This window comes from Myotis brandtii, unplaced genomic scaffold (assembly GCF_000412655.1).
Source record: "Myotis brandtii unplaced genomic scaffold, ASM41265v1 scaffold228, whole genome shotgun sequence".
Classification (NCBI taxonomy): domain Eukaryota; kingdom Metazoa; phylum Chordata; class Mammalia; order Chiroptera; family Vespertilionidae; genus Myotis; species Myotis brandtii.
Window position 1 is genome coordinate 2,047,583 of NW_005358567.1, and position 24,298 is coordinate 2,071,880.

General features: G+C 40.1%; 1 protein-coding gene and 1 long non-coding RNA gene across 2 annotated transcripts in view; one reads left to right on the plus strand and one right to left on the minus strand.

The window, feature by feature from the left end:
• FLRT2 (fibronectin leucine rich transmembrane protein 2) overlaps positions 1–24,298 on the plus strand; it is a 102,785-nt gene that overhangs the window by 70,373 nt on the left and 8,114 nt on the right. The gene's annotated exons all lie outside the window — the stretch shown is intronic.
• Positions 1–24,298, minus strand: part of LOC106726121 — a 92,760-nt gene that overhangs the window by 66,471 nt on the left and 1,991 nt on the right. The window contains exon 2 of the long non-coding RNA XR_001362143.1: positions 8,189–8,194. This is a non-coding gene — a long non-coding RNA (uncharacterized LOC106726121). The remainder of the gene's footprint in view (positions 1–8,188; positions 8,195–24,298) is intronic.

Below are 24,298 nucleotides of genomic sequence, written 5' to 3' on the forward strand. Positions count from 1 at the left end.
TTTCCTTCTGTACCACATTGGACTAACAAGATTAAAGTTAAAGAATTAAAGCTAAAGAATTATCAAGTAGGTCTAACAATGCTATACATAATAAAATTTACCTCCTGCTTATCTTGTCCCTTAGAAATTTAGTATAATCATTCGTGCATCCTTTCTTTCATAAGTGAGTTAACAAATGCATGTGTATTTTACAAATGAAGGAACCAGGACACGGGAAGATTAAGTAACTTCCTCAAGATCACATAGCTAGGAAGTGGTAAATCTGGGATTTAAATCCAAAACCCCAGTAAAAAGATAGGCTGCATCCAGCAATAGAAAAGTCGAAATGACATTATCCTCCCAGGCAGTAGAAACAACATTTAGAGTCAGGCAATACAATGACACTGTCAGGATGTTTACCTGTAAGTAGTTGAGGGTGGTTAAGAAAGAGAGACTGGAGACAATGAGTTTCCAGTGTAAGATTAACTCATTTATGGGGGAAAGCAATAAATATTTGAAGAGGAAGTTTTCAAGAAAGAATTGTAGTCACTAGTGACTCATTTGGGTGGCAGAGTAGGAGCACATAGGTGTGGTGACCTCTTGACTGCATGTAACAGGATGTCAATGCCATTGGTCAAAATGGAGAAGTCAGAAGAAGGGCCTGAGATATTTGGTTTGAAGTTCCAAACGGATCTATGGCTATGAATGTCTATGGGTATGGATATATAGGACTGTATTTCTGATCAGATAATGGAACTGGGTTGGAGTTTGGGACCCAGCTTTGTAAAGCAGTAGCATTTCAACATGTATCAAAGAGCAGGTATATAAGGCTAGAACTATAAGGACTGTCCACATTTAGGGGTTGGGAAGAAAACATGTAGTCAGAAAAGTAAGAGGAAGACTGAGAGGATATCAGAAACACTGGTGGAGGGGAGCGTTCCTGGAAGGGGAAAGTGGTCAGGAGTATCAATTCTTGCAGAAAAGTCATCATGAGGAAGAGTGAAAGAGACCATTGGATTTTATATTTTGAAATCATAGTGTGGACTTTTGAGGGAGGAGTTATACAAATATTTTAGGATAGTGTAAGAGCCAGAGGGTAAGAAATAGAGATAATTTACATGAATGCAAGGAGAAAGATGGAGTGAGAGCTTGGTGAACTTCAGAGTGTTTGGAATACTGAAGACCTGACCATCTTTGTCGTCAGGGAAGACCTAGTTTGAGGTCAAGTCTTTGGCTTATGCACATGCTATACACCTGATCTACTCCAGGTGCTTAGTAGATGTTAGTTGAATGACTAACTTATTCTTTTATCAGTCCAGAAAGATAGTTATTACCCACATTCTATATGTTAAAAAATGGAATAAACAAATGGGAGCCATGTCCTATAGTAGGCAGGAGAGTAAGGAGGAGTTGGAATGAAGAACACATGTTAACTTCATAAAGAAGTAGGTTTAGCTGATGGGCTAAGGCTCAGGAAGGCAGTGAAGATGCAGAGATAGAGGCTAACGTGCTAAATGGGGGTGTAGGATGGTATTGAAGGGAAACAAAACTTGGAAGAGATCACTGATGGACGTGACCCGAGACAGGCAGTAAAGGGGCAGTCCCAACCCATCAGGGCTGGGTTGAACTCACCATGGACTCATATACCATTGTTGAGCCATTTTATCAGCATTGCTTACAACTCCCTTTGAATTTTATTTTATTGTATTTATTTTTATTTTTTAAAATATATTTTATTGATTTTTTACAGAGAGGAAGGAAGAAAGATAGAAGGTAGAAACATCAATGAGAGAGAAACATCGATCAGCTGCCTCCTGCACACCTCCTACTGGGGATGTGCCCGCAACCAAGGTACATGCCCTTGACCGGAATTGAACCTGGGACCTTTCAGTCCGCACGCCAAGGCTCTATCCCTTGAGCCAAACCGGTTAAGGCTCCCTTTGAATTTTAAATGATGGCAGCCATGATCCTAATAAAGAGGTCTTGGAGCACAGCCAGGCTGCCAGGACTAAATTTCTGCCCAACATCACCACTTCCCCAAAGAGACTGCGGCCTCTGGATAAGAGAAGGCAGCAGGCTGCCCTAGCAGCTGGTGAGTGGCAAGCTGCAGTGAATTAATGGCCTGGGTCTAAGAGCCCTAAAGATTTCACCCCAAAGGAAAGAGCACAACCCTGGAATCACTTGAAGTTAAATCCCAGCTCTGCTACCCACTACCTAGATAAGCTTGAACACATCTGTGGCACTGCCCGAGCCTCAGTTTGTCATGTTTAAAATGGGACCTCTGACAAGACTTCCCTTATAGAGATGTTTGCGTGAGTACTTTAAATTGTATGTGAATATTGAGCCTTGAATAATCATCGTTCTTATTGGTAAAGCCACGTAGATGTAGATTGCTAAGAAGCAGTTCCGATAGTTCTGTATCTGGTGTACAGTACTCAGAAAAGGGAGATTTATCCTCGAGTCCACTATGGAATGTTTTGAATGGCAGGCTATATACGCGGTTGCTCATGGAGGTCAGAAGAGTTCATTGTCTATGACAAACAGCGCTTCTTGGTTGACATGGGGGAAATGTTCTTTTCACAATAAACACCTTTTTAAAACATATATAAAAATTATCATTAAATACTTATTTTTAGTAAAGGGTAATAAAATGTATTATGTGACTAAATGTATTTGTACATATATTTATAATATATTCACATAAACGCATATAAAATGTACATGTATGTTACATGAAGATATTTACATTACTTACTGCCTTATTTTCTTTGCTCACTCCTAACAAAACTGTCTTTTCCAGTGATGGTACATTTATTCCAGCTTCTCCCAGTGTAAGTTTCTTGCTAAAACAACCTATCTCTGATCCGATTTGGAGTTCCCATTGTGGAATTATTCCTGGCTCAGTTCCCTGCCCAGCTTCTTCATTGGAAGGCTAGGTGGCACTTCCAATTTCTGAAATCACCCTGAAGCTCAGGGAACAACTGGGAGAAATCAGGAATGATTACATTCTGTGCTCTCATTGTCTTTATTAAGGTTTGGTCAAAGCCAAGTCGGTCAAAGAGTGTCCAGAGCGAGAGTAGCTCCGGGAACTCTATCTTCAGCACAGACAACTATGATTAGGTAAAACATCCAGTTATTATGAAGAAGGAAAGGGAAAGGATAGGCATAATTTTGCTTTAGGAACCTTTCATTCACATCAATGACCAATTTGTCTGGTCGCTGAATGGTTCTACAATTTCTTTATTAGGAACCACGTTTCTAAAATGTCATAAGTGGATGATGTATCCTTTGATGCATGTACATTCTGTGTGGGGACCCTTCCTTCATTCCTGTATAAAATAAAACTAATCACCATTTGGAAAATATCTTGCAGAGAAAATCTATCATAATCCCAAATGAATGATCATCTCTGTTCTCAGGTTTATTTGGGAGTTTGGGGGGGAGGTCTTGAGGTGATTTGACAACTCATGATACTTTTCTTTATGAAATCACCCTGAAGCTCAGGGAACAAATGGGAGAAATCAGGAATGATTACATTCTGTGCTCTCGTTGTCTTTATTAAGGTTTGGTCAAAGCCAAGTCGGTCAAAGAGTGTCCAGAGCGAGAGTAGCTCCGGGAACTCTATCTTCAGCACAGACAACTATGATTAGGTAAAACATCCAGTTATTATGAAGAAGGAAAGGGAAAGGATAGGCATAATTTTGCTTTAGGAACCTTTCATTCACATCAATGACCAATTTGTCTGGTCGCTGAATGGTTCTACAATTTCTTTATTAGGAACCACGTTTCTAAAATGTCATAAGTGGATGATGTATCCTTTGATGCATGTACATTCTGTGTGGGGACCCTTCCTTCATTCCTGTATAAAATAAAACTAATCACCATTTGGAAGATATCTTGCAGAGAAAATCTATCATAATCTCAAATTAATGATCATCTCTGTTCTCAGGTTTATTTGGGAGTTTTGGGGGGAAGTCTTGAGGTGATTTGACAACTCATGATACTTTTCTTTCAAATCTTTCAGATCTTTCCAATCAAATATTCCCTCTCTTTTCTGCCTGGATATAATTTTGTGGATACCTCTATTTATGACATATATGACCTTTTGCCTTCAATGATGGATCTACTCATCTTCCTTGTCTTCCTGTCTCCTAAGTAATGCGTAGGCAAGGGTGCAAACTGATATATTTGTAAGTGCCTTGAAGGCACTTAGTACAGAGTCCTCCACTTAGTATGTGCTCTCTTGGTAACAGTGAGCTGTTCAATGACATAAACTCCAGAGAACAATAGATAGGGGCCCCTTTGCTTATATCCATGGGGAAGAGGAAAGTTGGGTTTCTGGGGCATCGATTATCAAAGGTGGGGGGAAGACTCGTGTCATAATGCTTTCTAAAATAATGGCATTGACTGAATAACTGATAAGCTCAAAACCAGCGTATAAAGAATGACCCTGTCTTTATTGTTCATTGATGACTGAAGCTTTCTGCTGAGGACAAGATTAGGACAGATAAATAACTTCTGATGGGAGATGAAGGGGTTCCTTCTTTAGTTTTTCTTCTCTTTTCTTTTTCTATCAGATCTTGGCAGGTAATTGAGACCTGGATTCAGAACAGAGAAAAGTTTAGAGATTAAAACTGTCCAGATTTCTGGGTAACAAAGAAGAGTGACTTTTAATTGCATCTTGATGAGACCACTTTGACGTGTTAAAATGTATTGCTTTTGCTGAAGTCTGCATGCATTGTTTTTCTTTAAATGTATTTGCATGAACTCAAGAACTTCAAATGCTATCCTCTCTAAATTAATCCTAGCCTGTTTTATCAGTTTGTAAAAAACATTTTTGCAGGGATTTATCATTTAAAAAATTTTAAAAATATTTATTGTTGAAAGTATTACATTGGTTTTAAATATCTTTATTGTTGAAAGTATTACATTGGTTCTCTTTTTCCTCCCATTAACCTCTTCTAGCCTGCTCCTGCCTCCTCCCCCTGACCACCCCTCCCCCAAGCCCTCACCACCCATTGTCTGTGTCCATAGGTCATGCATATATACATACAAGTTCATCGGTTGATCTCTTCCCAGGGATTGATTTTTTGATTGTGGGTGGTGGGATGGTTGCAAATTGTCACATTTTAAAATTGAAAGGAGCTTAGATGTAGTCAAATCCACCTTCTTCCAAAGAGATGTGTGGCATGAAGCCCAGGAAAGTGAAGTGACAGTCCTGTTTCAGTGGATTGTTCGGGAGTAAAATATTTTCAAACTCGTACCCAAGTCCTCCTTTAGTTCTATCTTATTTCACGTATTTTTCATATGTTTCTCTGTTGCCTGGTAATCTTCTCTAATGTGGGTATTTTATTTATCCAACTAAATTGTAAATTTTTCAAGGATTCCATATTTTTGACTTATTTTGACCTCTCACAAACAATCCCAATGCTTTGAACATTGTTATTCACAATAGGTCACACTTTAAAGATTAATGATGGCCGTGGGCAGCATTTGTTTGCACAAATTGCTGTGGGTGAAGAAATAAAGAGTTAGAAAACTTCACTTAAAAGGAGAAAAAAAAACCATTAGAAGCAAGGGCTCAGTTCCCTGCCCAGCTTCTTCATTGGAAGGCTAGGTGGCACTTCCAATTTCTGAAATCACCCTGAAGCTCAGGGAACAACTGGGAGAAATCAGGAATGATTACATTCTGTGCTCTCATTGTCTTTATTAAGGTTTGGTCAAAGCCAAGTCGGTCAAAGAGTGTCCAGAGCGAGAACAGCTCCGGGAACTCTATCTTCAGCACAGACAACTATGATTAGGTAAAACGTCCAGTTATTATGAAGAAGGAAAGGGAAAGGATAGGCATAATTTTGCTTTAGGAACCTTTCATTCACATCAATGACCAATTTGTCTGGTCGCTGAATGGTTCTGCAATTTCTTTATTAGGAACCACGTTTCTAAAATGTCATAAGTGGATGATGTATCCTTTGATGCATGTACATTCTGTGTGGGGACCCTTCCTTCATTCCTGTATAAAATAAAACTAATCACCATTTGGAAGATATCTTGCAGAGAAAATCTATCATAATCTCAAATTAATGATCATCTCTGTTCTCAGGTTTATTTGGGAGTTTTGGGGGGAAGTCTTGAGGTGATTTGACAACTCATGATACTTTTCTTTCAAGTCTTTCAGATCTTTCCAATCAAATATTCCCTCTCTTTTCTGCCTGGATATAATTTTGTGGATACCTCTATTTATGACATATATGACCTTTTGCCTTCAATGATGGATCTACTCATCTTCCTTGTCTTCCTGTCTCCTAAGTAATGCGTAGGCAAGGGTGCAAACTGATATATTTGTAAGTGCCTTGAAGGCACTTAGTACAGAGTCCTCCACTTAGTATGTGCTCTCTTGGTAACAGTGAGCTGTTCAATGACATAAACTCCAGAGAACAATAGATAGGGGCCCCTTTGCTTATATCCATGGGGAAGAGGAAAGTTGGGTTTCTGGGGCATCGATTATCAAAGGTGGGGGGAAGACTCGTGTCATAATGCTTTCTAAAATAATGGCATTGACTGAATAACTGATAAGCTCAAAACCAGCGTATAAAGAATGACCCTGTCTTTATTGTTCATTGATGACTGAAGCTTTCTGCTGAGGACAAGATTAGGACAGATAAATAACTTCTGATGGGAGATGAAGGGGTTCCTTCTTTAGTTTTTCTTCTCTTTTCTTTTTCTATCAGATCTTGGCAGGTAATTGAGACCTGGATTCAGAACAGAGAAAAGTTTAGAGATTAAAACTGTCCAGATTTCTGGGTAACAAAGAAGAGTGACTTTTAATTGCATCTTGATGAGACCACTTTGACGTGTTAAAATGTATTGCTTTTGCTGAAGTCTGCATGCATTGTTTTTCTTTAAATGTATTTGCATGAACTCAAGAACTTCAAATGCTATCCTCTCTAAATTAATCCTAGCCTGTTTTATCAGTTTGTAAAAAACATTTTTGCAGGGATTTATCATTTAAAAAATTTTAAAAATATTTATTGTTGAAAGTATTACATTGGTTTTAAATATCTTTATTGTTGAAAGTATTACATTGGTTCTCTTTTTCCTCCCATTAACCTCTTCTAGCCTGCTCCTGCCTCCTCCCCCTGACCACCCCTCCCCCAAGCCCTCACCACCCATTGTCTGTGTCCATAGGTCATGCATATATACATACAAGTTCATCGGTTGATCTCTTCCCAGGGATTGATTTTTTGATTGTGGGTGGTGGGATGGTTGCAAATTGTCACATTTTAAAATTGAAAGGAGCTTAGATGTAGTCAAATCCACCTTCTTCCAAAGAGATGTGTGGCATGAAGCCCAGGAAAGTGAAGTGACAGTCCTGTTTCAGTGGATTGTTCGGGAGTAAAATATTTTCAAACTCGTACCCAAGTCCTCCTTTAGTTCTATCTTATTTCACGTATTTTTCATATGTTTCTCTGTTGCCTGGTAATCTTCTCTAATGTGGGTATTTTATTTATCCAACTAAATTGTAAATTTTTCAAGGATTCCATATTTTTGACTTATTTTGACCTCTCACAAACAATCCCAATGCTTTGAACATTGTTATTCACAATAGGTCACACTTTAAAGATTAATGATGGCCGTGGGCAGCATTTGTTTGCACAAATTGCTGTGGGTGAAGAAATAAAGAGTTAGAAAACTTCACTTAAAAGGAGAAAAAAAAACCATTAGAAGCAAGATAAATACGACAAGGACTTTTTAAAACCGAGAATAATTTCCTTTGTTCTTAACGTTTTTGAAATTGGACTAACGGTAGAGGGAATAAAGGATGCAGATAAAGTAAATTGCTCTAAATAGCTGTAGTTCAGAGCAGTGCTAGAGAAATATCTTCAAAGAGGGTTTAGAAAATGGGAAGAAATTAGTCTTTCCTGCTGTGTGTGCACACTGAGTGGTGGAATGCAGGGATTAGCAAAGGAAATGGGAAGACCTGGCGGCGGCCTCCCCAGCCTTGTCTGGCTGTCAGAGCTGGTTAGCAAAAGCTGGACTTTGACATGAAGGGTTCAGAATCATCACAGGTCACTAGAAGGACCCTGTTAAGAACCCAGAGCTGTTTGGGATCTAACTACAGTGCACCTGATACATAATTCAGGTAGTCCGAAGTGTGCCTGGGTCTAGAAGACTTCCACTGTGCTTTTTCATCTTTCTCTTTAATATCAACCTTGGCCTTTTCTTCTATTCTATTTGAATCTCTCTCTCTCTCTCTCTCTCTCTCTCTCTCTCTCTCTCTCTCTCTCTCTCCCTGCTATCATCTCTATCTCCATCTGTTTCTGTCTCTTTATCTTTTGTCAAGAAAGGCCATTTAGGGAGCCCAATGTTTGGTTTTCTCTCTGCTACATTTTGCCTTCAATAACTCAGAAATATAGTTGGAAATGAGGAGCATTGTTTATTTCAGTAATGGTAGCTCTTTCCTTTGAATGGAACTCATTTCTTCCTGAATTTTTGTCTCAATAAGCCATAGGATTTTCCAGGTTTTAAGGCTGGTAGAACCATGATAGGCAGTGTACAAGTCATCTAATATCAATCGAGCATAATTAGAAAGTTATTTTAGTTAAATTAAGAAATCATTAAAATATTTAATTGTGACTTACACACACACACACACACACACACACACACACATTTAAGTGGAAATGAATTTGCCAAGCTTTTGATGTAGTGCCCGGGTAATTGTCTGCATATGGAACCACTGATTGAATTAATATTGTTTTCTCCACCAGATGCATCAATTCTGATTTCCTGTTTGCTTTGTTATATTTGAGTAAAACCTTTAAGCACATGGAGAGTAATCTGAGTGTAGAATCATAACAGATTTTTAAGATTCTGTTTTCTCCATCTCCATCTCCACCCCTCCCCCCTAATTTGCCAGCAACTGCAGCTGATTTGCCATTCATGTTTTTCTAAACCATTCAACTAGGTTTCCATAGGAGTAACCCCCTTTTGGTACTCTTATTTTATTGCTTTACACAATATGTGTTGTTATTATATAATTACAGTACAAAAGCATAATATGGTTTGGATCTCTTGGTAAACAGTCAAGAGCATGTGTGAAAGTACTTGAAGAGTACCTGAGCAGCCGCTAACAACTAGTGCATCATGGTGCAGCCTGTATTTCATTAGTGCCTGAGAGCACAGAGATTTCTGTTATATTGATCAAGATATTGATCAAGTGAAATATTGGTAAGAAACTTTCTGCTACATATAGGCCACCTACTATATATCTAAACTGTGTAAAATTGGGTAAATTACTTAAACATTTTATGCCTCAATTTCTACATCACAAAAAGGGTAATATGACAATAATGTCCATCTCATAGGGTTGCCATGAGAATTAAATGAGTTGGCAAACCTCAGCATTGGCCTTGTGCATTTCATTGTTTCACACAGCACTCAGCTTGTTAGCTATTATTATTCTGACTTTGATCCTTGGTAGGCTATGGCAGTGTCTCTAGAAAATTTTTTAATTATTGACTCTGATAAGGAGGTTGTTTATATTTTTCCCCCTAAAGATCGCCTTCGTTCATAACATTTTAATACCGTAGATGTGTATGTGTTTCTGTTCCACATGGAGGGTCATACACTCTCATAGTATCTAAGGTTTTCTTCTCTATCCCCCAAGTCTCAGTTTTTACCCATCAGAGATGATTTCGCCCTTGTTGAGAATGCATGATCTATTGGATTTCAGATGGTGTCTCCCCCACCCAAGGCATCAGGGCACCATGTTAGATTGGGGTTGACTCTTGAAAATAAAGGGTTGAGCAAGCTTTGGCTTGGGAGTTTACTCTCTCCTCCCATGATGTTTCTCACCTGAGATAGATGCTTAGATTTGAGAGTTATTGACTTAGAGAACCCAGTAAAGGATTGAGGCACATCAATGATTTTTAGAGTCTGAAAAGGTAATTAGAGTCAGTTATTACTACATTTCTTAGCAATCACTTAGCAGTTTTCATTTTTTGTTAATGGAGTGTCATTGAAGATCGGAAGTCATTATTCTTTGGCCTGAAAAGTAAGGAGTGGACGGATTCTTGGAACTGCTTGGGGTGTGACCCTGGCACCCGGGGAAAGGTTTTCAGCTTCAAGAATGAGAATTGGTTCTGGGGAGGCCTGGAAGCTGAAATTAGGTTCAAAATGAATGTCCAGAAGGAACACTTGCCTTCAGTTTATGAGCAAGTTCTGCTGCGAGAGTTCAGTGTGAAATGTTTCTTAATCACCTTGTCTTATGATTGGGTGTGGCATATTTTTATTTTACACTCAATAATGAACTACTGAAGTGAGCATATCTCTGTATTTTTATAAGGACAGCAGTCAGATTGGATTAGGGCCCACCCAAATGACCTCATTTTAATGGAATCACCTCTTTAAAGACCCTGTATCCATGTACAATCACATTCTAAGATACTGAGGGTTAGGATTTAAACAAATGAGTTTAGGGGGACACAATTCAGTCTATAGTTATCTGTCTTGTAATGGGCATTCAACAATGAATGAATGAATGAATGAATGAATGAATAAATGCTTTGCTAAATTTGTTAAACAAGCAATTCTATCAATACTTGTGAGTTATTAATACATTTATTAAAATGTGTATATTTCTTTCAGCCTAAAGATATGCTTAGGAGATAAAATTCCATGGTGATGTTTCTGTTTATTCAGTGACTCATCATGTGAAGAGCCACACCATCAGCATCTTGCCCAGGCATTGGTAGGGCCCTGGGCAAGGTTTAGAGAGAGGCCCACCATAGCTCTCATCTTTCAGAAGTTATAAATCTTATCAACACATTGTGTAAAAAATATGCCCAGTTCTCCTGTGACTGCTGTCTTTCTGAATGTTCTAGAAGGCCAGGCAGGTTTGGCTTTAGAATTCTCAAAGTCTACCAAATTCTGCATGGAAAGTGGCAGCGCTAAGAGAACTATTCCCAAGCCTCTTTCCCCTTCAAGGAGGTTCCATCCTGAACATTAAGGAACCTTATACGCGTGCGCGCGCGCGCACACACACACACACACACACACACACACACACACACACACACTACCAGATCTGTATTCTTCTTTCCCCAGAAAACGGGCCTACAGGTGTCATAACCTTGGAAGGAAGGACCCAGGGGAGAAAAGCTCACCCTGGCCCAGGGAGAAGGTTTGGGCAGGAAATTCTGGAACCTGGCTTCTTAGAACATAGTCTAGAAGGGGCTCTCCAGGCTTCAGACAATCATGCCACATTGGCCCTGAGCACACCTTGCCCTAATGGGAGGGTGTGGGTCATAGTTCTGAGGTGGTACTGCAATCGGTTTCAGGTCCTACAGGATCTCTCACTGGTTTTAAGATTATTCCCATGATCTCATTTCCATGAAGAGTGAGCAAGAGAGTCAGGGGGACAGAACATTCTGAGAAAACCCTGGCTCAGGGCTTGGCCACATCCAAAGGCAGCTAAGGGAGGCATCTCAGAATTTATTTCATTAAGTCTTGACCCTACATACCCCTAGTTCCTGCACCCATGAGTCTCCCAAAAGACCATCTCATCACTTGTGAGAAGACTTGGGTCTAGAAATGTGTGAACAGTTTTCAGGTAAAAGCAGGCAATGGGTGGGCTCCTGACTCCTGGAGGGGGGCCCAACCTGACCTGTACAGATGCTCATTAACGACATAGCCGTGTCAAACCCTGGACTGCACAGCACTAGTGACGGTTTTGTCACCAGGCTCATTAAAAGCCATTTTTTCAAATTATCTCTGGTTGTTTGCCAGGCTGTGCTTATAGCTTCAGAAAAACAAGTCAATGCTTTTCTTCACCACATAGAATAATTTATAGGTAGGGAGCAATTTGCTTGCTAGGGAACAGCGGGTGGTCTGTGCCTTTCCCAGTGGAAGGGCCATTATGCTAAGCAGGGTGGCAGGCTTTAGCTCTCCCCGCAGAAGGGGAGAAACTCTTGGAATTAATCACATGGCTGTCTTTACCCAGCATGGGTATCTCACTTTGTCATCAAAGTTCTCATTTAGTCAAAGCTGTATTTCTTTTATTTATTTATTATTCACACATCAACTATTTCCAAAGAGAATTTGGGACAGCTGCAAAAATGTGCGTGTGTGTGTGTGTGTGAGTGTGTGTGTGTGTGTGTGTGTGTGTGTGTGTGTGTGTGTGGTGTGTGTGGTGTGTGTGTGTGGGGGGGTATATATTGGAAAGGCTCTCTAAAATGGGACATTGGAAGAGAAAATTCTGACAGGATGAGTTTGGAGCTTGCTTTTCCCGCTTGAGTTCATCCCTACTTTCCTGGCCCATTATCTTTCAACTCTGCTGTACAGATTCAAGTGGGTGCTTTTGTTCTTTCTCTCCTCTCACCATACTGCCCCTATTCTAGTCCATTTAAGTGTTGGCTTTCCATTGCCCTTACGAAAAAAATCCAGGTGGTTTTCCAGAGTCCTGGGGCTTGGTTTGAGCAGGCCCATCAGAACCTAAGGTCCTCCACTCACCCCACTCCTCACAGGACATCCCCAGCCATATTGGTCCTTCCTGGAAGAGGTTAGGTTTTTTCTTCCCTTTTACCTTTGCACCTGCTCTTAGGCCTGACTGTTGCCTTAGCTCTCTCTGCCCATGCATCTCCCTCCCTTGTCTTGGATTCCCAGCAACAGTTCCTCATTCTCTTGGAATCCCATTGTCCCTGATGCCATTCTTGACCACCATATCTAAACCCACGCCCCCACCCTCCCAATATTCTCTGTCATATTTCATAATGTCCTTCAAGACATGGCTCACAGATTTGTTATTTCTAGTCTTAGGTCTGTTGTTTTCTTTAACTTTTTTTTCAGTCTTGCTTTCTAAACATCACTTTCCTCACAGTAGGGACTTTGTCTTGTTCACCTTGCAGCTCAAGGGCCTTGCAACGCGTCAGGCACAGAGCGGCCATCCAACAATTGTTTGATGAATGAATGAATGTGAAGTTCTAGATTTTTGGAAATGGTCTGATACACTTCACTTGATTTAGAAGGTCTGCCAAGAATATTTGCCCATTGAGAGAGGGTAACATTGTAATCCAAAGAAAGTGGTTTATAATTATAAAATTTTAAGTGTCAGGGAACTAGTGAGAAAAGGTTTTAGAGGCAACAGAGGCCAATTGTGATTTTAGCTAAGGAAGGAATAAGTAATCCAATCTGATCTCAATCTCAATCACTTTAATCTGATTATCACCCCAAATTTCACATTACTCTATAAAATTTCAGTTTTTAGTTTTATTCACAAGTGATGATTAGAACTCTTTTCTGGACAGCCATCGAGTAGCTGAGACAAAGATAAGAAACCAGTCAAAACTGTCTTCTCATGTGACTTGTGCGTGAGTATGTGTACGTGTGTGCATGTGTGTGAGTGTGTGCATGTGTGTGAGTGTGCACATGTATGTTAAGGGACCATCTTTCTGCTGTGTTGCCTCCCTCTGGTGGCAACTATGTGCACAGGGACCTGGGTGGCATGTGCTGAGCCATACTAACTTGCTTTTCTTTAAAAAAAAAAAAAGAAGCAGAAAATTATGTTTTTCTGATTTGTGTGTGTGTCTGGGGGGCAGGGGGGGAAGTTCTTTTTTAGAAACAGAATATCCTTAAGGAAATACAAGCATCTTGCATTTGGGTAAAGTTTGAAACCTGCTGTGCCCATAAGTGAAAGCAGTGCTCTGACTGTTTAAACCTCTAGAAGGATGTTTAAATGCCTCTGTGTTTGGGGAACATATTTCAGAATTCTTTCAAATGAGAAAGGCCACCAGTATAGATTTTTCAAAGGTAGCTTTTACAATTATTTTTTTTCTTACTATTTTCCTTTGAATTATGCCTTATGTGCTCTCTGTAGCTACACTGGATATGATACAGATGCTTCTCATTGGGGGGTTTATTTTATGTTTTGGAAATTAATTGATTTTATTTTAGCTTGCACATGGATCATGTCTCAAGGGGGGAGAGATGTCCTTGAGTGAAGGAGAGGTCAAGGATAGAAAATAATTATTTTTTTGTCCCCTAAATTCCCTGAACATGGCCTGACACCTCAGCATGACAGGTGTTCTGAAGACAAGAAGCCGCACATAAAATGTATTTATTCAGCGAGGAAATTTTATAGCATTTACATTCAGAACCTCCCTATGATACCGATATAGGATTAAGCAATGAATTTTTCATATTTTAGACTCAAAATCAGATAGCTCACCTGGAAATGCATACTGTGTAATTTCATTCCATGTGCTGATCAATATCACTGACAGAAATCTGTATTCTTTTTGTGAAGAAGACATCCGACAACCTGTTTTATTATGCATATTATGTATGCAGCAATATTTTCATAGGAAAGTAGGTCATGTTTATATCTGGGGCTTCAATTTATATTTTTCATAAGATTTTTTTTTTGCTTACAAACACTTTATTTTTATTTATTTTATTTGTATTGAATCTATTGTGGTGACATTGGTTAATAAAATTATATAGGTCTCAGGCGTACAATTCTATAATTCATCATCTGTATATTGTATTGTGTTCACCATCTCAAATCCAGTCTCCTTCCATCACCACTTATCCCCTATTTACCCTCTTCAACCTACAGTGCCTATGAGTGTTTTTTATTCTTTTTGATTTTTTTACTTAATCCCTTCATCTTTTTTTCACTTAGCCCCCCTCCCAAATCTCTCCCCTCTGATAGCTGTCAGTCTCTTGTCTGTACCCACGAGTCTATTTCTATTTTGTTAATGTATTTTGTTCATTATATTCCACATATAAGTGAAATCATATGGTAATTTTCTTTCTCTGACTGTCTTATTTCACTTAGTATAATAGTATAATACTGTCCAGGTCCATCTGTGCTGTTGCAAAAGGTAAGATTTCCTTATTTTTCACGGCCCTGTAGTATTCCATTGTGTAAATGTACCATGGCTTTTTTACCCATTCATCTACTGATGGGCATTTGGGCTGTTTCCAGATATTGGCTATTGCAGATAATGCTAAAATGAACATAGGGGTGCATATATTCTTCCAAATTATTGCATAAGCGTTTTTATAGCTCTCAAAGACACAGGCCTATTTTGTATTGATTCTAACTCTCTGGAGCAGTACAGTGGTATACATTAAAGCACAGTTCAACTGTCACAGTGAATCTATGCAAATATATAAGTCATTTGTATTATATGAGCAGAAACATGTATTTTTTGTGTGTGTGTTGTAGATTACAAAGACCCAAATTCGGGTCATAAACATCATCAAACTGCAGTATTTTTGTCCACGATGGTCAACATACCTTTCAGCAAATGAAATTTGCTGTGAGTCAGACTGACCTATGTCAGCAGTACTCTCGGTCAATAAAGGTCAATGATTTGATGTGATTTTGTAAAACAAAAATAGTGCTGTCGTAATTGCAATTATTTTCCAGTTGCATTTCTACACCTTTTTCTAAGGGCATTGAGCTTCTTTGTGTTTAGGGACTATTCACCCATTTCTCCATCTACTCCTCAATGTCTCTGGATAGGTTAGTGTAGCTTAAACCCCCTGAAGTCTGTTCAGAGATATTAATCTTTATGATTCCTTATGGGACCTCAGACTGAAAATGTCAAAGAGATTTTACAGAGGGCCTCTTCAAACAAAGCAATCATCTGATTCTTTCATTCATTCTACAAACACTTCTGGAATGCCAGCCACTTGCTGCTCTAGGCTCCGGGGAAACATTAGTGAGTAAAAATAGAGCCATCTCCAGCTGCATGGAGCTTACAGGGAGGCAGGACGTGGGTTAGGAGCAAGGCTCTCCAGTCCATGCCGAAGTTCAAATCCCATCCCTGTCACTTATCTGCTGATTGGCTCTGGAGAAGCTATTTAACTTCAGAATGACCACTGCATTCCTTCTTTGGGAGCAATAACAATACAAAATGCATTGCTTTATTATGAGTCAGTACATGTAAAGTTATTCAAAATATCTGAAACTATAAATGCTAACTTGGAAGTGATCTTGAAACCCCAAAGAGAATAAGTCAAGGGGTATTGGGATGTACAGGTAAAGAGCTGAGAGGACTGTCTAGGATGGAGATTTAAATAAATGATGTATTTGCATAAGATGGTAATTTAAGCTTAAAGCTTGGAGACCATGTCTTACAGAGGGAAAGTAAGACCAGTGCCTGGACCCAAGCTTCCTGGGCTCACATGGAATGGCTAGAATTGAAGAGGGAGAGCCTGCAGAATAGGAAAGAGCAGGGAGAATGGAAAGAAAACCAGCACACTAGATGTCATAGCAACAAAGGAATGATGATGTTTCTAGAAGGGTATGCACAACAAGTTAAATGGTGCTGGGAGCTGAAGTAGGAGGAAGACAGGCAACACCCTTTGCATTTTGCAACCTGGGGCCGAATGTTGGCATCAGTGAGAGATGCTTCTGGGAAACGAGGGCAGGAACCAGTGTGGGCTGTGATGGTGAGAGATGGGTGGGAGGTGAGTAAACAGAGATATTAATGACAGCCTATTCTTTTTAGGAATTTGGCAAAAAGTAAGGAAAGAAATGTGACAACCGCTGGGGGATGGGATTTGGGGATTTTTTCTAAGTCAAAAATACTGGAGAAGGTGCAAAAGTGGATCCAGTTTGAGAGCAAGGGGTTGTGCACACAGGGAAGGAGGAGATAGAGAATTATGTTCTGGAGAGGCCTGGAGGGCAAGGGCTCCAGGAGAGTAAACATGTGGTCAATCTTTAAAGAAAAGAAAGTGGGTACTGATTCAGGTAGACTCATATGTTTAGCAACAACTCTCTGTTCTATGCTAACATAGCTTCCTTCCAATACAGAAAGGGGGGGAAGAAGAGAGAGACAGGATGACTTATTCTCTCCTTCCCCACTCCAGGTAAATGAATGCTGGGAGATTGCACTTGGGTGCATGACTGGATCGGGGGGGGGGGGCAGCAGAGAAAGGGACACTCACATTTAGAATGACCACTGCATGTTTGAACTGTAGAGTGGAAGATGGAAGGAGAAATCTTTCAGACTTTCTGGAGTTAAGTTCTCTTATGGGATTGCCTGGACACTGCCTTTTGTGGAGCTAAAGCAGATCTAGCAACATTTCCCCTAAATTTTCTGTTTAGTGGATTACTGATGCCACTTTCTACAGATTTTTTTCCCTTTGAAATTCAAGGAACTCAAAAAAAAGAAAAGAAATTCAAGGAACTCATGATACCTTTCCTTTGAAATTCAAGGAACTCAAAAAAAAAAAAGAAAAGAAATTCAAGGAACTCATGATACCTGTGATGTCTCATCCTTAGTGGTTAGTATACATACATAAGGTGGCCATATGTTGGGCACTTGGTGAATAGGTTCACCTTCAACAGCTTTTTCCACAATGGCTACACAGAAAGACTTTCTCAAGCTATAGAAAGTAGTGGCAGAGAACTTGGGACGCTAACACTGAGGTAAGCAAGGACACCTTGTTGCCTGTCTTGCTACCATCCTGTAAGTAGCTGTCAAGTCTTTTAGACACTCCTGATCTTTGGCACCGTGGTGCTGCCCTTTGGCTAGGCAGCCAGACCACTGGTCCCCCACTCCCTGTAGTGGTTTGGGGAGAGTGGATAATGGGTACCTACCCAATTACCCTTCACCTGTACACAAGTCCAGCTTGGAAGTGTTACCTGCTTCCAAGTGTCAGGAAACTGCTGGTTTTATAAGTTTAAATAGTGGGGAAGGGCCTTCATTTTTACAGATAAGTAAGTGTTGGTTTTAATACCATTATGATTAACAGCATTCATAACATCCCACCTGAAGCTAGTATTTTCTTACAGGAAATTTATAATACCATTCTCTACCCAAACCACCTATATGGCTTCAGTTAATTTATTTTATTTATGTGGACTTGATTCAAGCTTGATATACATATTTCTTATGGGTTGTTGTGGAAGTAAATTAAATGAAACATTAAAATGATTTGGGAATTAAAAAGAGCTTTATGCAAAGAGTTATTTGATCTGGCATGGAGCTCTTTTCAATACTAGGGGTGGTGCCATGGCTATCTTTCTAGTAACTAGTCTATGCCTGGCTGGGAGTGGGAATGCCCCCAAGTATTTGCTGGGCTGTACTTGGTGCTGGTCAGACCACATTGTGGGCTTTTTTCCCCCATTCTGGGTAACACATATCAAGAAAAATATTACCAGTGAAGGCTTTGCCACTGCAAAGAGTCTGAAGGATGCGGAAGAAACAGAACCTTTACACAGGAAAGGAGAAGATTTCAGAGACCCAATAAGCATCTCCACATATTTGCAGGGATAATGGATGGGAAGGTGTATGTGTGTATCTCCAAAGGAAAGAACTGTGATCCAAACAGCAAATGAAAGGTAGAGGACAGTAAAATTTGATGGATTCAAATGAACCAACTCTCTACCATATTAGAGACAAAAGCTCTGGAACAAGAGGCTTTTGTTACTTTTTTTATTGAGGTAAACTTGGTATATAACATTATATAAATTCAGGGGTACAGCATGTAATTGGACATCATATGAACTATAAAGTAATCACCACCAAGAGTCTATTTTCCATTTTCACCCTATAATTGACTCTGTTCCCTCATTTTGTCCCTTTCCCAGCCAGCACTATTCCCCTCTAGTAAGCATCAATGATCTCTTTATCCATGAGTTTGGTTTGGTTTTGTTTTAGATTCTGCATATGAGTAAAATCATATGGTATTTGTCTTTGTCTGACTTCTTTACTCAGCATAATGCCTTCAAGGTTCATCCTTGTTGTTAACAATGGCAAGATTTCATTCTTTTTTTATGGCTGAGTAGTATTCCATTGTGGTTATAATTGCTTTTTATGCAGGACTGACCAGCACATAATTAGTTTATGTTTTCCACAGGTTAGGTAATATTCTAAGTGCTTTATAGTCTTAAAATTGCTTAAACATGAGAGATTAATACGATCACTTTCTCCACTTTACATATGAGTTCACTGGGGCATGGGGAGGTAAAGCAAGGTGCTCAGGTTAGCATAGCTGATAAGTGGGGAAGCTGTTCAGGTCGTTCATTATACCGTCTGTACCTCTCTTACATGACAGTTTATTGAGTTTACTTAATTCCTACTTGGCACTCTTAGTTACTTTATATGCATTATAACTAGTCTTCCCAACAATTTTATAAGCATGGCTTATTATCCTCTCTTGAGATGAAAAAAGTGAGATTCAGAGAGGTTAAGTCAAGGGCCCATTGTCATGCTATTAATGAGTGGCTGAGCTGTGATCAAAGCTGAATTCTGACTCCCAGCCCTTTGTTCTGTACCTTCCTCTCACATGTTGGTTTGATCCAGAAGAGAGAAAGACCAGTTGTCTCGATGCCCTGAAAGCAATTTCTGATAGTGAGTGTCTGGTTAGTGGAACCTTAAAGTGGCTAATCATCAGACCCAAATGAGGAAAGTTGATAAAATGTACATGCCCAGTCTTCTTTGAAGACCTATCAAACTAGAATCTGCAGGGGTGCGACCCAGAAATCTTCAATTTTCATTACCTTCCCCTAGTGTTTTGGACGACTCTTGAGGTTGGGGAATCGCTGGATCAGATGCTGGGAAAAATCTCTCACAAAGATGAGAGTCTCAGAAATTATCTCTTTTTCATGCCTGAAACAGGAGGTGCTCAGTATCTGTTTCTTTGAGCAAATGAATGTATGAATAAATGAACTTTAATGAACTCTTTGAAATGGTTTCAAAGTATGTAGATTAGCCGTAATGGGTTCATTCTTTATGGACCATGTACTTTTTTCTTCCTTTAATTCAATTGCTGCTGTCTCAATAAAGTTCTTCTGTGTTAGTGTTTGTTCACCATTGGATTTATCGAAGACTCTAAAGCAGGGGTCCTCAAACTACGGCCCGCAGGCCACATGCAAATACAAATATTGTATTTGTTCCTGTTTTGTTATTTTACTTCAAAATAAGATATGTGCAGTGTGCATAGGAATTTGTTCATAGTTTTTTTTTAAACTATAGTCCGGCCCTCCAATGGTCTGAGGGACAGTGAACCTGCCCCCTGTTTAAAAAGTTTGAGGATCCCTACTCTAAAGGCTCAGTCTGTAGTTTAGATTATGCATATTTTAATGGACCCAAGGAATGGTCAGTGGATTGCGAGATTTAGAGCAGCCTGTGGCAGTGATGAATGTGTCTTCAAAGTTTATGCATTTGAATTTGTAACATTGGTTGCTTGTTCTAAGCTTATCCCTATTATTTGAACCAACTGCATTGGAAATCTTGGGAGAACAACTTTTCAAATGTGTTAGAAAGTTTTATGCTTGCCGGGAGAATAGCTTTTTTTGGGGTCAAATTTTAATGTTTTCAATTCTAGATGGACCGGAGCCAGGAAATTGTCAACTGTTTAAATAAAGTGTTTCCTTTCTTTCCTTCCCTCCTTCTCTCTTCCCTTCTTTCTCTCTCTTTGTCTTAGCAAAGAAAAATATTTGCCTAATGAGAAACTCTAAGGGGCTTGGTTGAGGTTCAGTGAATGAGATGGAAAAGTGATTTCAAGTGAGGGGGTGACTATTGTTATATTTTCCTCCAAATTCCTCTGCTAATCCCCACATCTTGGCCAACTAACTATAGCGCTCTCCTGATTGTCGTATGCACAGTATTTATAACCTATCCTCCGGAATGTGGAAATGTGCGCAAGATCTAAAATTGCTTTAGTGTTTCCAGATTGCAACAGAGACATTTGTAGTGTAGGGAGGCCTGTGGATCCTGCACCTGCGTGTGTCTGATTTTAAGCGCAAACTGCCTAACTCCAGAAGCTCTGAGTCCCACGTACCCTAGGAAACCTCTAGGAGAATCCCTCTCCGTGTGAGCTTTTGCATTTGTACCGCGTCACACACACTGTGCTGTCTGGTCACAATCCAGCCAATGCTGAAACCATTAAGATTTTATTAGGTTTGTCCTCGTATCATTCTATTACGCCATCGCCAGTGCTTATGGACAGTTCCTATGTTCTGAACTCTGATTTTTATAGCCTGAGTTTATTAAGCGCTCCTGGAATAGAGGCTCCTGGAATTAATTAAAAAGAAATCTTCTTAGGCAGCACTAGGAGGGAAACACTTTGCAGAACGCTTTTCCATGATTTGTGTGCTTCGAGTCTAAGTTCCCAGGAAAAGAGTTAAAGTAGCTGGAAGAACTGCTGTTACTGTCATCTTCAACGGATTGGCAGGGCCCGGTCTTGCTGTTCTCCAGAGAGCGGTGGTTGCGCATTGATTTACACCCAGGTTTTTGCAACTGTGTTTTCTGCTTTTAAATACAAATGTATGTTTTTACCTAGCGCCTTCCATGGAGGCAGTCCTCATAATCTCCAGTTTCCTGGAGGGGAAACATAGTCAATGCAGCATTCAAACGAATAGGAAAGGAAAAAAAGAAACACCACCTCTTTGGCTCTCAATCTTTGAAATCCATCCTGTGAAGCAGAATCTTTTTATTCCCAGCAGTAGAGACTTACAAAGGAAATGGCTAGTGATTATGAAACATGGGCTCGTTTATGACCTTCTAGAAACTGGACTACCTCAGTGAGGAGCAGACAGAGTTGGGGCAAAGGGCAGTGCAGTCCAAGTTTTCTTCTTTTTCTCAGCTGGGCTGAGTGTTGCCTCTTGACCAACATTACAACCAGCTTGGATCTATATGCAGAGCTTCTGGAATCCTCCTTTGCTTGCAGCTTCTTATCTTTCAGGTGGTCACATAGATGATCCTTCTCCATCAGTGTTTTGCCTGATAACCCATGGGATAGGTTACTGCTCTTTACACAGTACCGTAATTCTCAGATGCCTCAAAGTCGGTGGTCTTTACACAGTACCGTAATTCCCTGCTTATCCAGTATTCTCCAGTCACTAAACTTTAAGCCTCACAAAAACCACATCAGCTCTGCAAAGACTGTACCTCATTCTAGTGCCCAGTAAATATTGGTTGAGGAAATGAATGAAAAACATACTGCATTTTCAGAATGTGCAGCAAGGAGCATTTTTAGGTATGGTTCATTAGAAACTGACCTTTAATTTTCTCTGTAAAATCAGAATAATAATGTCAACCTTTTCATGTGTTCAGGTGAGGGGGCAGGTCAATGTTTCTCAACTTGGGGAGATATGCATCCAGGGGGACATTTATGCATCCAGGGGATCAACATGTCAGTAGTTCTGAGGTTGAGAAATCCTGGGGTAAGTGAATGGGCACAGATGGTGGCAGGTCAAAGGTGATTTTATTTTGTTTTATATACTGGAGCTTACCTCTTTGGATAGTACCAATAATAAGTACGCAGAGAATAACAGTTTGTAATTATTACGTTTATGCAATATGTCAGGCACTATATAAGCTTTTCACAATATTATCAAACTTAATCCTTTTAAGAGTGCTGTGAGTTAGAAACTCATTTCTCTTATGGGGAGACTGAGACTTAAAAGGTTAATTTATCCGAAGTCCTATGGCCACTGAGGGTCAGAGGTAGGATAGGAACTCAGGGCCCTGTCTGTTGGCTATTGCTCTGTACAACTTTCTCTGTAATTACAGTCTCCAGCTCGAGGTCTAACAAGATTTCTGTCTTCAATATTCAGTAGGAATCAGAGCTGAAAATATAGAGGACATTTTAGCCTCCTGAAATTCAAAAATGTCTTTTTCTAAGTGTTTGCGATTTTACACTTGCGCTACTTTGCATGAAGACACAGTATATTGGCTGACATAATATGAAGGCTGTTGTTGATCCAAGGATGAGAAAAAAATCTAGCGTGCACTGTTATTTTGCGGGGTTCCCAGGAAGCTCCGCGAAAACCCTGAGAATTTGTTGTCACTCCAAACTGCACTTGTCATAGCTGATCAGCACATTGTGACCCAGACGGGACTTTTCTCCTAGGAAGGTGGATACACAGTAACTGTTTGCCCTGCAATCCTGTGAGGAGCCCTCCTCAGGACGGAATCCTCTTCTTATGCAATTAGAGAAGAAGCACTCCTGAGTAGCATATACCTGCAAGGGCGCAAGGCCTGGGGCGGAGGGACTTACTCGCTTTCTGCAGAGGACACAGCTCAGGCAGGTGGAAGATTTACAATTTGGGTACATAATGAGAGTCCCCAGGTCCAGTCCTGAGCACTGTGGTCACTCCCAGTGATTATTGCCTAGAGAGGCTGTTCGCTGAGGAACTTTCCAAGTCAATTCTGTCACCCTCAAGTATTGGTTCATTGTTTCTCAGGCCCTAAAATCTTGGCAAGTCAGCACAGTTAAGCATCTACTGTTTTTTATGTAGGAACTTACTTAGAGCCCCTGGAGCAGCTGTTTTCCCCCCTTAGGAAAGTTTTATTCACTGTGGGTTACTATCACGCTTGGAAGCTTCCTGTGGAGGACTCAGAAACAGACTAGATTTCATTCTTTCAGTCTCCATTTCCTCCCTCCTTGGAAGAGTAAATGCTAATGGCACTGCACGGTTTTTTGTTTTTCAATAAATCATGCAAGTAGAGTCCTGATTACAAATTACTCAGACCAGACATAGTGCTTGTCAGTCAGATAAACAGTCGTCAAGAATCCGCTGAGGCCAGGTGACAGTCTGCTGAGACCACGTGACATATGTCGTCATTGCCCTGGCCCACCTATAAAATGTCATTTGCACGTCAGATGTCATTTGAGTCTATCTCTTGGGGACAGAAGTGGTTAGTAAGCCTTATGCCTTTACTTTTCTCAAAAGAGTCATTTGACATCATGGGTTTACACTCATTCTGCATGTAATACACTAAAACTGAATGAGTAAATGAGATGGCACTGTGTGTAGGACAGTGCTTCTCAGATCTCAATGCGCACACCCGAGGCTCTCACTAACATGTAGGTCAAGGTTATGGTCCTGGACCAAGGATCATACTTGAGTAGCAGGCTATTGGGGAACATTGAGATGGTTTGAAAATTTGAAACCTAAGCTAAAGAAGGCACCAAGCATATGGCATTAAACTCATTTTTCTTAAAATACAACCCTTAGTTGTATTATAAATTATTCTTTAACCATAGAGGGATTTGTTTTTAAAAAGTTTATTGATTTTTTACAGAGAGGAAGGGAGAGGGATAGAGAGTTAGAAACATCGATGAGAGAGAAGCATTGATCAGCTGCCTCCTGCACACTCCCTACTGGGGATGTGCCTGCAACCAAGGTACATGCCCTTGACCGGAATTGAACCTGGGACCCTTTAGTCCGCAGGCCAACGCTCTATCCAGTGAGCCAAATTGGCTAGGGCAACCATAGAGGGATTTTGCTAGAGGGGATGGCTCCCGTTCAGTGACAAACCATATATCTGTAAGGTTAACAAATTAAATAATG